Here is an 18,398-nt window from a genome sequence, read left to right on the forward strand (position 1 = left end):
AGGGGGGGGAATATATTTTTGGGGGGGGTCTACAAAATATCATTGGCAACTAAATAAAAAAAATAATTTAAATAAATATAATTTTCCATCAACTTAAAAATTTATCAAATTAAATTTTATTAATTAATAAAATCTAAATACATTATCTATAAAAATTATTTCATAAAAACTATCCCAGTGGAATAAAGATTTAATGAAACGCGATGTCCTTTGCCACAAAGATGAAACCAAAGATATTCATTATGTTCTCCTTATTTGCTTAAATTAACAGGTTCCTCAATTTTCCCTAAAAACTTCATTCGAAACATTCCAAAAATAAAAATCAGTTTACACTGTTTTTTTGAAATCATTGCTTTCATAATCCTTCCTATCTAACTTTAAGGCTTAAAACTGACGAGCAGTTCTTTGAACATCAGAAGGGAGTATTGTTCCAGTAAGGAATGACTCGCCTCCGGAAGAAAAAAGACTGGAGATTCTTAAATTTAAGATCAAACTCATTATTACACCTATTGTGTTTGAAACTAGATTAAGAACCAGATCTGCACATTTCTGAACAAACCCGATCCATATTCATTCAAACCACCTAGTTATTTAAAAGCTTCAATAAAGGTCCCCCATGTATTCGCCGCTCTGCCAGCGTTGTCAAATTGAGGATATCCATCTGCAGCTGTATGGAAGAGTACCCACACTCATCAATAGACGGGAAAACAGCCCTCTGGACGCTCTCCAGCTCCCAAACAGTCCCCCCAACTTCCATGAGCCCGCAAACAAGGATTCCACAAAGGTGTGAGATGAAAGGTATAAAATAGGTAATCGTGAAGTTTTAGGTAAATATTGACATTTGTATACGTAATTGAGGGATAGTACATACAAACGTTTTCAACAATTCTCTCCATTATTGCAACAAATCATATTCACACCAGTAAGAAACTCTCAGAGATCTATGTCATCACGACCACACGAACAAACCACACTTGCACCATACTCAAACTGTAATCATATGACCCACTCATCACAACCAAATCACGAACAGCAAACCAAAATGGTGTCATATACAAAGTTACGTGTAAATTATGTTCAAGAGCTATATATAGGGGAAACGATTATTAACAGCACAAACGATGATTTTTTCAGAGCATCGAAGAGCAGGTCCAACAGGCCTTTAACCTAATCCTGATAATGGCTTGGATGCTCATTATTCAGAGTTTCACGATAACAATAGAAACCCCAGATATTTTCCTTCGATATTTTAGAAATTTAATCTTATATAGCACCATTAACGTAAAGTGACAGAACTTACTACATTAATTTATTTAAACCTAGTATCAATAACAAAAGAAGAGTGCGAGAAGCTACGGGATTTCTTTAACAACAATTCAAAGGACAAATTTAAAACAAATACAAACAACGAAACCTGCTGTTCGAGTAATATTATGTACCTTGGAAACAAGAGTGTAAAACGTGTGTACATCAACACTATTGTTCAATGTAATGTACAAATACCATTTGATGTAACCTTATTCATGTGGTAATTTTAATATAGCAATTTAACATTAATAGAAGCATTTAATTATATACTAACATTTATAACAATTTTTAGGCCGTGAAGAAGGCGTTTGAACGCCGAAAATTTGCCCTTACTCCAAATTCTTGTTTCACTTGTCCTTGTTCCTCTTCCAACCGGTAATATCCAGATATCAGTAAATCAATATATTAGGGGGTAACTAATTATATCCGAGGACCACATTTGAATCGTAATCAATAGTTTTGATCCAAGTAATTTACTACGCTACAATTAATATGCTAGTCGAAACTAATTGCATCCAAATACCAAACATACTAATTCATATGGACAGGTAACCAATCAACTATTTCTCGTGCTGTTGCATGATTCAGGATACTAGGTTATTATACAGTAAAATATCTGGTAGACAGTGTCCGCGGACCGTGGTCCCGGACCGGATCGGGCTATCTCGATAACTGCCAATGGACCAAGGCGAGGTGTTAGTGAATGGAAAGATTGAGCCCAGTGACAAAAGACACCAAGGACTTAATAGGAACCGAACGGACACTACAGTAAGTGAACTGAAACTCTAAACGACACTCTAACAGAAACGAATACGAGGATGGACCAAGGCAGGAGTGTAGGAATCAAGGATTGTGACCAGGAAAAAAAGAAACCAACTTAATAGAACCGAACGGAAACTACAGGAAGTGTCTGAAACACTAAACGACACTTTAACCAGAAACAGAATGGGACAAAAGCAGAGAGTAAGGGAAATCAAAAGATTGATGCGCCAAGAAAAAAATTAACCAAAGCTTAATAAACCTGAACGGAAACTACAGGAAGTGACTGAAACTCTAAACGAAACTCAATCGGAACTACTGGAAAGGAACACAACTACTTAAACGAACACTCTAATCCCCGAACTAACAGAACTAACACAGAATAAATGGACCAAAACAGAGTTGTAGGACTCAAAGGATTGTGCACCAGGAAAAAAGAAACCAAGCTTAAAGAATCGAAACGGAACTAACAGGAAGTGACTGGAACTCTAAACGACACCACTAACAGAACTGAATGGAACCAAATCAGAGTGTAGGGAATTCAAAGATTGTGTCTCCATGAAAAGAAACCACGTCTAAATAGAACCTAAACAGAAACAACAGGATGTGACTTGAAACTCTAAAACGACACTCTAACCAAACCTGATTGACCCAGGCAGAGTGTAGGGAATCAAAGATTGTGCTCCATAAAAAAGAAACCAAGCTTAATAGAACCGAACAGAAACTAACAGAAGTAACTGAAACTCTAAACGACAACTCTAACAGAACTGAATGGGGCAAGCAGAGTGTAGGGAATCAAGGATGTGCTCCATGAAAAAGAAACCAAGCTTACAGAACCGTAACCGAAACTACAGAAAGTAACTGAAACCTAAAACGAAACTCATACGGAACCTACAGGAAAGGACTAACCAACTCATAACGACACTTTCTAAACCGAACAAACGAGGAACTAACACAGAACAAATGGGACCAAAGCAGAGATGTAGGGAATCAAGATTGTGGCTCCAGGAAAAAAGAAACCAAGCTTAAATAGAACCGAAACGAAACTACGGAAGTGACTGAAACTCTTAACTGGGAACACTTAACAGAACTGAATGGGACCAAAGCAGAGTATTTGGAACAAAATAGTGGGTTCCAGGCAAAAGTAAACCAAGCTTAACAGAACCGAACAGAAACTACAGTAAGTGACAGAAACCTTAAGGACTCTTTTTTGGAGGATGCTAGAAGTCTGGAAACAGTTAGTATAAGGGACGTTTCTGTTTCACCATCCCCCTTACCTGAATAAGCTCTTTAACACCGGCAGCTCTAACATCAACCTGACCCAACCGGGTAATTGAAAGGGTAAATCTTTCTTACTTTTTTATAAATTTATCCAGGAAATGTAATAATTGGTTGTATAAAATTGCATAATGTTTCATATTATCATATTTAACAACGTGACCAGATAAACTCATAACCACTGTTGACCTGACAAACCTAATAACATTTTCAGAGGAATTACATTGGGGTGAACGTATATCAGAGGGACTGGTGAAGCATTCAAAACAACACCAAGAGGAACAAGAGGCCCACGTAAAATTGCGAGGGAGGACTGAACAACAACTACTGTTATTACTATTGAAGTTTTAATTAAGTGCAGGTACAAGCTGTAACCTTTGTCATGGGCCCTGTAATTCGTCTGTAATCAACTTGTAATCCAACATATAGCTGTAATAATAACAATTACTAAAAAACTGGTATCAGCTGTTTAACTAATAACCTAACAACTAATATTAAATTCTAATGTGACTGTAAATTAAAACTTACTGACTTAATATGACTAAACTTTATTAATGATAATTACGATTTACATAAAAATGACTAAAATCTTTGGAATTTAAGCTGTGTTCAAACTGTAACATTAACATTTGAAACGAAATCAACACCTTATTATAAAAAACTCCAACTAATCATCTGACCCAGCTGGTTCATTATGACTTTATGAGGTCTTAACCCACCAACATTACTTTTAATAGCGGAACTGAAGCGGTACTACAACAATTGTAACCATAAAAAACAACTGACCGCTCTTTGATCTTGAAGTTTAGCGACCCGTCCCCTAATAATTACTAAGTAACTGGTAATAGGACGACTGTTAGATCCAATATTTTTTTCGTGCCTCAATCAAATATAATTATAATACCTGATAAAAAATATCAGTAGCAAAGGGTCCTTCAAAATTAAACCTGTTTTTTTTTTAAGCTAACACCTCTGGAAAAAGTCCAAAATATAACGTGTTTATCAACAACCACGACATACGGAAATAATGCTAAGATGAGATACAAAATGGATGCTTTTTGATGATTTCTATCGCTTTAACTAGGGACACTTTACATCTACCGCTTGTACTCTAGTGGATATTACCTACTGAGTATCAATATACTGTCCTACTATGGTAGGTTAGGAGGTTGTAAAGATGTACGTAATAGAAAATGTCCTTCCTTCTAAAATACAACCATCGCTACACCAAAGCTATGGCATTTTAATAGGTAAATATAATGCCTATGAGGATCATATACTTAACCTACTATCCATAAGTAGGTAAGTAAGTAAGTAAGTAAAGATTATGAAAATAACAAACATCACAAGTGTCTACAAAATATCATTGCACTAAATAAAAAAATAATTTAAATAAAATAAATTTATTACCATCAACATTAATAATTTATCAAATTAAATTTTAATTAAATAATAAAATCTAATACATTATCAATAAAAATTAATTCATTATAAATTTCCCAGTGGAATAAGATTTATGAAACGCTTCATTTGCCTCAAAAGGATGAAACAAAAGATATTCATTATGAACTCCTTATTGCTTAAATAACTGTGCCTTCAATTTTCCCTAAACTTCATTCGAAACAATTCCAAAAATCAAAATATATACACTGTTTTTTTTTAGAAATCATTCTTTCTTAAATCCTTCCAATCTAACTTAAAAGCTTAAAACTGTCGGAGCAGTTCTTGACATCTGGAAGGGCGTTTGTTCCAGTAAGGAATGACTCGCTCCGGGAAGAAAAGAAGACTTGGGAGAATCTTAACTTTAGTTAACACTCTTATACACCTATTGTTGAAAACTAGAATTAAGACCAAATCAGCTCAATCCTGAACAAACCGATCCTATTCAGTCAAACCATAGTTACTTTAAAAAGCTTTCAATTAGGTCCCCATGTCTACGCCGCTCTGCCAGCGTTGTTCCAAATTGAGGATATCCATTCTGCAGCTGTATGGAATAGTCCCACCTCATCAATAAGACGGGGTAAACCGCCTCTGGAACCCATCCACCAGCTCCAAAACGTCCCCCAACTTCCATGAGCCGCAACGGAATCCACAATAGGTGTGTAAGATGATAGGTATAAAATAGGGTAATCGTGAGTTTAGTAATAATTGACTGTGTATGACGTAATTGTGTATGGTACATACAAACGTTCATACAATTCTCTCCATTATTGCAACCAATTCATATTCACACCAGGTAAGAAACTCTCAGAGATCTTATGTTCATCACGACCACACGACAAACCAAACTGCACCATAACCAAACTGTAACATTTGTCCCACTCATCCACAACAAATCAACGACCTGCAAACCAAAAAGTGTCATAATACAAAAGTTTACGTGTAAATTATGTCAAGAGCTAATAGTATAGGGGAAACGAGGTAGAACAGCACACGATAGATTTTCATAGCATACGAAGAGTCATCAACCGCCCTATAACCTATCCAGAATAATGCGTGGGCTGCTCATTATTCAGAGTTTTTTTTCAACGATAACATAGAACCGATATGTCGTTCGATATTTAGAAATTAACTTATATGCACCATTTAAACGTAAAAGTGACAGAAGCTTACTACATTTATTTATTAAAACCTAGTAGCAATAACAAAGAAGAGTGCAGAAGCTTAAGGGATGTCTTTTACACAATATTCTAAGACAAATTTAAACAAATAGCACAACGAAAACCCGCTGTTCAGTAATATTATGTACTTGGACAGAGTGGTAAAACGTTTGTCATCACTATTTTCACTGTAAGTACAATAACCATTTGAGGTAACCTGTATTCCAGTGACGTGTAATTTTAATTTATCAATTTTTAACTATATAAGAAGCATTTATTATAATACACATTTATAACAATTTTTAGGCCTGAAGAATGGCGTTGACCCGAAAATTTGCCCTTACTCCTAAGCCTTCGCCTTTTTTCACTTGTTTCCCTTGTCTCTTCCAACCGTATAATATCCCAGGATATCAGTAAATCAATTTATTCGTAACTAATTTATATCCGAGATACACATTGAATCGTAAACAATATTTGATCCAGTAAATTTACTAACGCTAACAAATTAATATATGGCTAGTCGTAACTAATGCAATCCAAGATGACCAAACCTACTATCATAAGATCTGGTAACCAATCAACTATTCCCTGTTTGCTTGATTCCAGGGATACAGTATTCATACATAAAATGATCTGGTAGACAGTGGTCCTCGGACCGTGGTCGCGGACCCGTGATCGGCTTATCTCGATACTGCCAATGGGACCAGGCAGAGTGGTAGGGAAACAAAGATTGTGCTCCAGGAAAAAGAAACCAAGCTTAATAGAACCGAACGGAAACTACAGGGAATTGATGAAACCATAAACCGTCAACTTCTAAACAAACTGAAATGGGACCAAGGCAAGAGTTTAGGAAATCAAAAGATTGGTTGCTTCCAGGAAAAAGACACCAAGCTTAATAGAACCGAAACGGAAACTAACAGGAAGTGACTGTAACTCTAAACGACAACTTTAACAGAACTGAATGGGACAAAATCAGAGTGAGTAAGGAAATCAAAGATTGTGCTCCAAGAAAAAATGAACCAAGCTTAATAAAGAAACCAACGGAAACAACAGAGAATGAACCTGAAACTCTAAACGAAACTCTATCGAACTACAGGAAAGGAACTAACAACTTCTTAAACGACACTCTATCCGAACTAACAGGGGAAAAAAAAAAAAACTAACACAGAAACTAAATGGGACCAAAAAACTGAGTGTAGGGGAATCAAAGATTGTGGCTCCAGGAAAAAGAAACCAAGTTAATAGAACCGAACGGAAACTACAGGAAGTGACTGAAACTCTTAACGACACTCTAACAGAACTGAATGGGACCAAAGCAGAGTGGTAGGAATCAAAGATTGTGCTCCCATGAAAAAGAAACCAAGCTTAATAAACCGAACAGAAACTAACAGGAAGTGACTGAAAACCCCTAAACGACACTCTACCAAGAACTGAGATGGTGACCAGAGGCAGAGTTAGGGATCAAAGATTGTGGCTCCAAAAAAAGAAACCACGCTTAAATAGAACCGAACAGAAACCTCAAAATAACTGAAACACTAAACGACACTCTAACAGAACTGAAATGGACCAAGGCAGAGTGTAGGGAATCAAGGATTTGTGCTCCAGGTAAAAGAATCCAAGCTAACCAGACCCGAACAGAAATACAGAAAGTAACTGAAACACTAAACAAACTCTACGGACGACAGGAAAGGACTACAAAATTCTTAACGACACTACTATCCGAACTAACATGAACTAACACAGAAACTAAATGGGACCAAAGTCAGAGTGTAAGGAATTCAAAGATTGTTGCTCCAGGAAAAAGAAACCAGCTTAAATAAGAAACCGAACGGAAAACTACAGGAAGTACTGAAACACTTAACGACACTTAAACAGAAAACTGAATGGGGACCAAATGCAGAGTAATAGGGAATCAAGATTGTGTTTTCCCCCAGGAAAAAGAAACCAAGCCTATAACAAACCGAACAGAAAACAAAACAGGAAGTGACTGAAACTCTTAATGACACTATTTGGAGTAGGCTAGAAAAAAAAAAATCTGGAAACCTGATTTAGTAGGGTGGGACGTTCTGTTTTTCACTCCCCCTTACCTGAAATAAGCTCTTTTACACGGCAGCGTCTACATTCAAACTGAACCAACTGGGTTATGATGGTAAATCTTTCATACTTTTTTTTAAATTTTCCAGAAATGTAAATTGTTTGTATAATTGCCATAATTGTTTCATATTATCATTATATAACAATACGTGACCAATAAAGCTCATACCACTGTTGGACCTGACAAACTATAACATTTCAGAGTGATTTCATTGGGTTGAACGTCTACAGTGGGACTGTTGTAGCGATTTCAAACAACACCACCGAGGGAAGAAAAAAAAAAGGCTAAGGACCACGAAAAATTGCGAGGAGGACTGAAACAACAACTACTGTTATCTACTATTGAACTTATAATTAAGTGAACGGTAAACTGTAAACCTTGTCATTGGGGCCCCTGTTAATCGTCTGTAATCATCTGTAATCAACATTTAGCTGTAATATAAACATTACTAATAATATGTTTATCATCTTTTAACTAATAACCTATCAACTAATATTATTCTATGTGACTGTATTAAACCCTGTACTGACTTAATATTAAACGAAAACATTTATTATGAAAATTAACGATTTACATATAATACTAAAATCTTTGATTTTAAGCTGTGTTTTCAACTGTTAACATTAACATTTGACGAAATCAACCACTTATTATAAAAACTCCCAACTAACATCTGTCAGCTGTTTCTTTTATTGACTTTATTAGGTCTTAAAACCCTACCAACATTACCATTTTAAGAGCGAACTGAAAGCGGTAACGACAACAATTTTGTAGCCAGATAAACAACTGACCGCCTTTTGAATCTTGAAGATAGCGACCCTCCTAATAATAACTAATAACTGGTAAAAAGGAACCTTTAGGATCAATATTTTCGTGCCTCATCAAATATATTATAATAACCATGAATAAAAAATATCAGTAGCAGTGTCTCTTCATACTTTTAAGCTACACCTCTGGAATAAGTCCAAAATTAACGTGGTTAATCAACAACCCACACGACAATTAGGAGAAATAAGCGAAGATGAGTAACAAATATGATTCTTTTTGATGATTCTATCGCTTTTACTAGGTACACTCTTACATCCTACCGCTTGATACGTTAGTGGATATTACCTACTGAAGTATCAATATACAGTCTAACATGGTAGTTAGGAGGTGTACAAGATGAACGTATAGAAAATGTCCTTTTATTTTCCTTCTAAAATATCAAACCAAATCGCTACAAACCTACGCGGCTATGCATTTTTAAAGGTAAATATAATGCTATGAGGCTCATATAACTTACCTACTATTCATTAGTAGGTAAGTTACGTAAGAAAGTAAAGATTATGACAAAACTATCATCACAAGTTGTCTACAAAATATCATTGCACTAAATAAAAAAATAATTTAAATAAATATATTTTACCATCATCATTAATAATTTATCAAATTAAATTTTTATTAATTAATAAAATCTATACAAATATCTAAAATAATTTAATTCATTAATACTTCCATGAATAAAGATTATTATACGCTTCTTTGCCACAAAAAGGATTGAAACCAAAGATAATCATTATGTGACCTCCTTATTGCATAAATAACAGGGTCCTTTCATTTTTCCCTAAAACTTCATTCGAGAAAACAGTCCAAAAATAAAAATCATTACACAGTGTTCACTAGAAATCATTTCCTTTCCTTAAATCCTTCCAATCAAACTATAAAGCTTAAAACTGTCGAGCAGTTCTAGACAACTGAAGGAGTTTGTTCCAGTGAAAGGAATAACCTCGCTCAGGAAGAAAAAGAAACTGGAAGATTCTTACTTTTAGTTACACTCTTAATACACCCTAGTGGTTTTGAAACTAGATTAAGACCAGATCTGCTCATTCCTGAACAAACACGATCCATATTCAGTCAACCACTAGTTACCTTTACAAGCTTCAATAAGGTCCATGTATTCGCCGCCTGCCACGTTGTCAAATTGAGGATATCCAGTCTGCAACTGTATGAAGAGTACCACACCTCAATCAATAAAGAACGGGTAAATCCGCCTCTTGACTCTCTCCAGCTCCAAAACAGTCCCCCCACTTCCATGAGCCCGCAACTGGATTCCACAATAGGTGGTGTAGATGTTAGGTATTAAAAAGGGTAATTCGTGAGTTTTTAGTAAATATTGACAATGTGTAATGACGGAATTGTGAGATAAGTACATACAAACGTTTCAACAATTCTCTCCATTATTGCAACAAATTCTATTCACACCAGGAAAGAAACTCTCAGAGAGCTTATGTTCATCACGACCACACGACAAACCACACTGCACCATACCAAATGTATCATATGCCACTCAATCCACAACAAATCAACGACTGCAAACCAAAAATGTGTCCATAACAAAGTTTACGTTTGTAAATTATGTCAAGAGCTATATATAGGTGAAACGAGTAGAACAGCAACGACGGATAGAAATTTTTCACAGAGCATCGAATGAGCCGTCAACAGGGCTTTAACCTATTCCTGAAATGCGTTGGCTGCTCATTATCAGAGTTTCACGATAACATAGAACCAGATATTTCCATTTTCGATATTTTAGAAATAAACTTATATAGCACCATTAAAACGTAAAGTGACAGGAATGCTAATACATTAATAAATTTAAACCTAGTATCACAAACAAAGAAAAAGAGTGCGAGAAAGCTTAAGGGAAATTCTTTTAACAACATATTCAAAATCAAAAAAAAAAAAATTTTAAACAAATAGCACACGATCCAGCTGTACAGATAATATTATGTAACTTGGACCAGAGTGTAAAACGTGGTGTACATTCACGTATTTTCCAATGAAATGTACAAAACCATTTGATGTTAACCTAGTATCAGTGTGTGTAAATTTTAATTTAGCATTTTAACTAGAATAGAAGCATTTATTATATACTCACAATATAACAATTTTAAGCCTGAAGAAGGCGTTACGCCGAAAATTTGCCCTTACTCCTAAACTTCCTTGTTTCACCTTGTCCTTGTCTCTTCCAACCCCGGAATAATATCCCAGATAGTCAGTTAAAATCAATATTAATCGTACTAATTATATCCGAAGAAACCACATATTGAATCGTAATCAAATAGTTTGAACCAGTAATTTAACTACGCTACAATTATTATGCTAGCGTAACGTAATTGCACCAAGAAACCAAACATACTATTCAAATGATGTGGAAACCAATCAACTATTCACCTGTTGCTTGATTCAGGGATACAGGTATTAACCAGTAATATGAACTGGTAGACAGTGGTCCGCTGACCGAGGGTCCCGCGGCCCGTGATCGAGCTAATCTCGATACTGCCAAATGGGACCAAGCAGAGTGAAGGGAAACAAAGATTGGGTGGCGTCCGGAAAAAAGAAACCAAGCTTAATAAACCGAACGAGAAACACAGGAGAATAGACGAAAACTCTAAACGAACACTCTAACAGAACCAGAATTGGGACCCAATGCAGAGTGAGGAAATCAAAGATTGTGCTCAGGAAAAAGAAACCAAGCTGTAATAGAACCGAACGGAACTACAGGAAAGGTGACTGAAACCTAAACGACACCTTTTAAAACAGAACAGAATGGGAACAAAAGCTGAGTGGTAAGGAAATCAAAGATGTGCTCCAATAAAAATGAACCAAGCTTAATAGAACCGAACGGAAAACTACAGTGAATTACTGAAACCTCTAAACGAAACTCAACGGAACTACAGGAAAGGACTAACAACTCTTAAACGACACTCTTTCCTAACTAACAGGAACTAACACAGAACAAAATGGGACCAAAACAGAGTGTAGGGAATCAAAGATGTGCTCCAGGAAAAGAAACCAAGCCATAATAGAACAGAACGGAAACTACATGAAGTGACTGAAACTCTTAAACTAACACTCAAAAACCAAAACCCCAAAGAACTGAATGGACCAAAGCAAGTGTAAGTAATCAAGGATTGTGCCACCCAGGAAAAAGAAACCCAATGCTTAATAGAGACCGAACCAAAACTACAGGAAGAGACTGAAACTCTAAACGACACTCCTAACAGAACTGAATGGGACCAAGGCAGAGTGTAGGGAATCAAAGATTGTGCCTCCCAGAAAAAGAAACCAAGCTTATTAAACCGAAACAGAAACTACAGAAAAGTAACCGAAACTCTAAACGACACTCTAACAGAACGAATGTGACCAAGCAGAGTTGTAGGGAATCAAGGATTGTGCTCCAGAATAAAGAAACCAAGCTTAACAGAACCGAACGAAACAACAGAAAGTTCTGTAAACTCTAAACGAAACTCTATCGAACTACGGAAAGGACAAACAACTCTTAAACTACACTCTACCGAACTAACAGGAACTAACAACAGAACTAAATGGGACCAAAGCTGAGTGTAGGTTGAAACAGAAGATTGTGCTCCAAGGAAAAAGAAACCAAGCTTAATAGAACCGACGAAACTACAGGAAGTGACGAAACTCTTAAAGACACTTTAACAGAACTGAATGGGAACCAAGCAGAGTATAGGGAATCAAAGATTGAGTTCCAGAAAAAGAAACCAACATAACAAACCGAACAGAAACTAACAGTAAGAGTTGGACTGTGAAACTCTTAATGACACTTATTGGAGAGGCTAGAAGTCCTGGAAATGTTTATGTAGATTTGACTTCTGATCAACTCCCCCTTACCTGAAATAAGCTCATTTACACGGCAGCTCTACAATCACTGACCAACTGGGTTATGATGGGTAAATCTTTACGTACTTTTTTAAATTTTCCAGGAAATTTATAATTGGTTAGTATAATTGCATAATGTATCAATATTATCATTAATTAATCAACGTGAACCAGATAAAGCTCATACCACTGATGACCTGACAAACTTATAACAAATTCAGAATGATTTCCATTTGGGTTGAAACGTTTCAAGTGGGGACTGGTGAAAGCTTTCAACCAACACCACGAGAAACAAGAGGACCACGAAAATTGCGAGGAGGACTGAACAACCAACTACTGTTACTACTATTGAAGTTTTTTAATTAAGTTGCATGGAAAACACTGAAACCTTTGTCCATTGGGCCTGAAATCGTCCTTAATCATCTGTAATTCAACATTTTTAGCTGGAAATATAACATTACTAAATATACCTGTTATCACTGTTAAAATTAACCGATCAACTAATATTATTCTAAGTGTGACTGTATTTAAACAGAAACTGACTTAAATGACTAAACATTATAATGATAATAACGAAATTACATAAATGAAACTAAATCTTGATTTTAAGCTGTGATCCCAACTGTTAACATACAATTGAAACGAAACAACACTATTATAAAAAACTCCAACTATCATCTGTTCAGCTGATTCCTTAAGACTATGATGGACTTAAACCCTAACCAACATTACTTTTAGAGCGGAACTGCAGCGGGTACGAACAACAATTGTAACCAGATAAAACCACTGACCGCTTCATTTGAACTTGAAGTTAGCGACCCGTCCCCTAATAAATTCCTAAGTAACTGTTAAAAGGACGACTTTAGATCAATATTATCGGTGTGCTCATCAAATATATATAATACCTTGAAAAAAAATATCAGTAGCAGGTCCTTCATACTTTTTAAAGCTACAACCTCTTGAATAAGTCCAAAATAAACGTGTTTTATCAACAACCACGACAATATGGAGAAATAATGCGAAGATGAGTTACATATGATGCTTTTTGATGATTTCAATCGCATTTTACTAGGTCACTCATACATCTACCGCTTGTAGCGTCTAGTGGATATTTCCTACTGAGTATTCAATATACGTCTACATGGTATTAGGAGGTGTAAAAGATGTAACGTATAGAAATTCATCCTTCTTACAATATCACCAATTCGCTACAACAACCAACCTACGCTATGCATTTTTATAGGTAAATATAAATTGCTATGGATGATCATATACTTACCTACTATCAATTTAGTAGTAAGTAAGTAAGTAAGTAAATGATTATGACATAACATCAAACACAAGTGTCTACAAAATATCATGCCTAAATAAAAATAATAATTTAAATAAATATATTTTTCCATCAACAATAATAATTTAATCAAATTAAAATTTCATACTTATAAAATCTAAATAACATTATCTATAAAAAATTATTCATTAATACTCCCAGTGGAATATAAGATTATGGAACGCTTCTTTGCCCACAAAAGGATGAAACCAAAATATTCATTAAATGTCCTCCTTATTGCTTAAATAACTGGGTCCTCAATTTACCCTAAATCATCATTCGCAAAACATTTCCAAAAATAAAAATCAATTACACTGTTTTTTAGAAATCATTCTTTCTTAAATCCTTCCATCAAACTTTAAAGCTTAAAAACAGTCGAGCAGTATCTTGACACGAAGGTGAGTTTGTTCCATAAGGATGACCTCGCTCCGAAAAAAAGAAGACTGGAGATTTCTTAACTTTAGTTTACACTCTTCAACTCTAGATTTGATGAACAACATGTCACCATGATTCAAACGCAAAGTTTTCAATGTTTGGCGAGTTTTGGAGTTCCCAAGCGGGTTCTTATCTTTCAAGTCACGATAAACAAAAAGTTGGTCCAATGGAACATCACACTTTTCACTCAACAATTTTGCCAAGTCAGAAAAGGGCACTGCGGGATCGATGGATATTCTTTCCGTACCATTTGAAGACCTCACTCGAATGAGGATCGACATTTTAAACCTTTCAACTGAGGAAATAATTACTGTTAATAATCTACTAAATTTCAATTTGAACATAAAAACTTTTCAACATGATTATAAATAATGAAAGATGCAAATTAGATGAAAATAGGAAATTAGGTAAAAACCAAAAGGTTGCATAGCAACCATGGCCTGGTAACAGTGTCAAAACGTGTACATGCGATGAGTGTTGGAACTTTGGAACGGCATTTTGATCGGTTTTGTGGTGATTATGTTGTGTTTTAAGTGTTTTACATTTAAATCGGCTGTATCTTTGGTTAAGATGAACATTTTTTTATGCGATTAAATCTTTATTTCAAAGAATACTACTAGCTTCCTCCCTGTTACCACAGGCTTTCTAGTCATCTTATATTATGATCTATCATCTTATGACTGTTATGTAAACTTATTCAATTTTTATAATGTATTATATGGGCAATTCCACGTAGTGTAATTCACACTTTGCACAAAATTTAGCTTTTAATTGCATGCTAATTGTAGGCTAACATTAGCAGCATGATAATATAAAGTCAGAATGAAGTTTAAACGTTTGTGATGATGTGGCAACAAAAGTTTAATGTCTATCTCTTATACTTTTTATGCGAGCAGCATTTTAAAAAGTAGGCGTTATTCACAGGCATAATTTGGTGTTTTAGAAATCTTGCCTTAAAATTGCAATTCGTGCCCCAGTGTAATAGCAGAAGTTACAATAAGGCTTGATCACAATAAAGTACACATTTTTTCAACTTCCTATGTCCTTCCTAACATAAATTTGTGGAATGTGTGTAGTACAGGGACAATATAGGAAGTAAACGTTATTCACATTTGGACGTAGTGTAACTCACACTCTGCCCAGTTGCTCTGTTTGTGCGTTGTATTGATGTTTGCTTGTTCTTGATTTGGTTGCTGCTATTGTAAAATGGTGAAGTAGACTGACTATTACTGATTTTAAATTAAATTGACTACTAATTGGTCCAATTAGATACTGGTAATGGTGTAGATTACACCCCACTGCCATACCACAGTGGTCCGGGCGCCCATGCGAGGTAGACATAAGACATAGGCATGACTAAGGGGTATGATATACCACAGAACATGTATTCTAGAGGTATCTTGCCCCAAAATAACGTTTAAAAAGGTTTTTAGAGTGATTAAATGGATATTTGACCTCAAATATTAATTTTACCTCATTTTTCGTCAAAAATTGCATTTTTTGGCAATTTTTTGCCATTTTTTAGGACAAACTACAAAAATAAGTTGCAAATTAACTTTGGTAAGCATCTATAAGTTGATCTATCTGTAAGTATAGGACATTTAGAGTAATCTTAGAAAAATGTACAGTGTAATATTGTGGCATGATTTTTTTATGAGCTCTCAAAGGTTCATGATTAGACAGAAATTGGGTGAAATTTATAACTTTTTGAATCCATTTTTAGACCATTTTATCACTTATATCAATTCTAAACTACTTCTTTGCGTTTTTAATGTGAAGAGGTCATCAAGAGCTTTAATTTGATACCTCTATACATGGTTTTTGATAAAAATTAGAATTTTTTGGGGCAAAAACACTGCTCTTTTGAGCAAAATTTAGTTACGTGACAAGAAAATAAGGTAATTTTAGCCCCAAATTGCTGATATTTTCTGAAAATAGGCCTTTAAATTACTCAAATAAGTGTTCCCAGACCTAACAATGACTATAAAACACTTTCAAATCAATTTTGATATCCTAATCCATTTAAAAATCATTATTTTTGCGATTTAAGGTCTAAAAGTGGCACATTTTACCCTAGCGGAACCCTAATTTCGATTAAATTACCAACACTTTCAGGCAGTTGTTGAAAATAGGTCCCTGGAATTGCCCTGGAAGTATTGAAAGTACAATTTATTTCACAACAAAGCATTTAAACCACTTGTTTTATTAATTTTCCGCTGTGTAAATTACACTACCAAGCTGTGAATTACGCTACCTGTGAATCACACTACCCCTACTTTTTGCACTTCCAGTGTGACAAAACGAATGAAATTTTCTGACCTTTATAGATGACTAAAGTTGCCGTTAGAGAGAGAGTTACGAATCAAACAGACTTATAGGGGGGGGTATTACTGTCCATTTTGTCCATTTTGTCTTTGTCTTTTTTTACATTTTTTTGTGAAGGACAGTAGTTTGTGGACAAAATGGACAATACTAGGGACAAAAGGGACAAAAGGGACAAAAATTTTGGACAAATGAGACAAAAAATTAGACAAGCTCAAATGTAGAGGTAAAACAAAATTTAGTAAGTAAAACAAAATTTTTATTTACCACAAAACAACCAATACATATTTAATATTATTATACATTCATAAATAAATATAAATCTAAATTCAGCTATATACTCAATACACAGCCCGCCGCGCAGACAGCCACACATTGCTGAGAGATTCTCAGGTGCAGATGTAAGCGCCGCGCGCGCGAGGTTTTTTATCTTACAATAATTACATTTTTATCTTATAATAATTACATTTTTATTTTATAATAATTACAATTTATTAATTATCAGAGAATTTTAGAAGCAAAATAATTATTGCATATTGGGAAAATTTCGGTCGTAAACGCAGTTAACGCGAGTGCAACTTGAGCAAAGCGCGAGCGCATGCGGAAAAGGATCGCGTAGCTAGTCAAGATGTTGGTAAATATTTGGCTTGTGGCGCGATGTGTTGCTCTAACTATAACCCTCTCGCTTGCAGTAGCGCGCGACCGCCAAGCACTTGGTTAGCTAGGTGAACGCGATGTGCCTTGTAGGATGAAATCCTACTAGCTGACGCCACTCGCAGCTGTGCTGCTCGCTGTACGTCAGCGATCGAAATTTATAATATATATATCGTAATAATATATTTATAATATATATATCTGCACCTGAGAATATCTCAGCAATGTGTGGCGGCGGGCTGTGTATTGTGTATATAGCTGAATTTAAATTTAGATTTATTTGTAAATGTATAATAATATTAAATATGTATTGATTGTTTTGTGGTAAATAAAAATTTTGTTTTACTAAAATTTTGTTTTACTAAAATTTTGTTTTACTATACGCATATCACCCATTAAGATGTGCCACCCGACGCGCCACGCAATTTTTATCGTTGCTCGTCGGACGTCGACGAACAACGAAGCTTGTTGCGACGCGCCGCGCAATGAGCTGCCAGGCTAGGACATCGTCCTGGTCCAAAAAATTTTGGCGAGCGATTTTCTCCAAAAATTTAATGTGGGCGCCGACTTCCACTCTGGCTAGGTTTCTTCTTACCCAGCGCGCGTTCCTTAATGGGATGAGGTAAAATTAGGTAAAAATGAAAAAGAATCCACTGACTTCCAATTCCATGTACTCTGGCCTGGCCAGAGTGCTTTCATAAAACTCAATTACTAGCTTGGCGTTGTAGGAGTGAAGCGAGTGATACACATTACTTTGACTAAACTCTTGCTGATCACAATACAATACAGGGAGGTGGGTAACACGGCTCGCAGTTGCAGCTGCGGCTCCTCGCTGGCGGTAATATTTCAATGAACAAGAATTAAGAAAAAGAGAATTTAAGAAAAAGATAATTTTATTTTCCACAGAATAATCAATACATATATTACAAACATGAATTTTCTCCCTCAG

Source organism: Bolinopsis microptera, chromosome 2, assembly GCF_026151205.1.
Source record: "Bolinopsis microptera isolate Bmic1 chromosome 2, MBARI_Bmic_1.0, whole genome shotgun sequence".
NCBI classification, from domain to species: domain Eukaryota; kingdom Metazoa; phylum Ctenophora; class Tentaculata; order Lobata; family Bolinopsidae; genus Bolinopsis; species Bolinopsis microptera.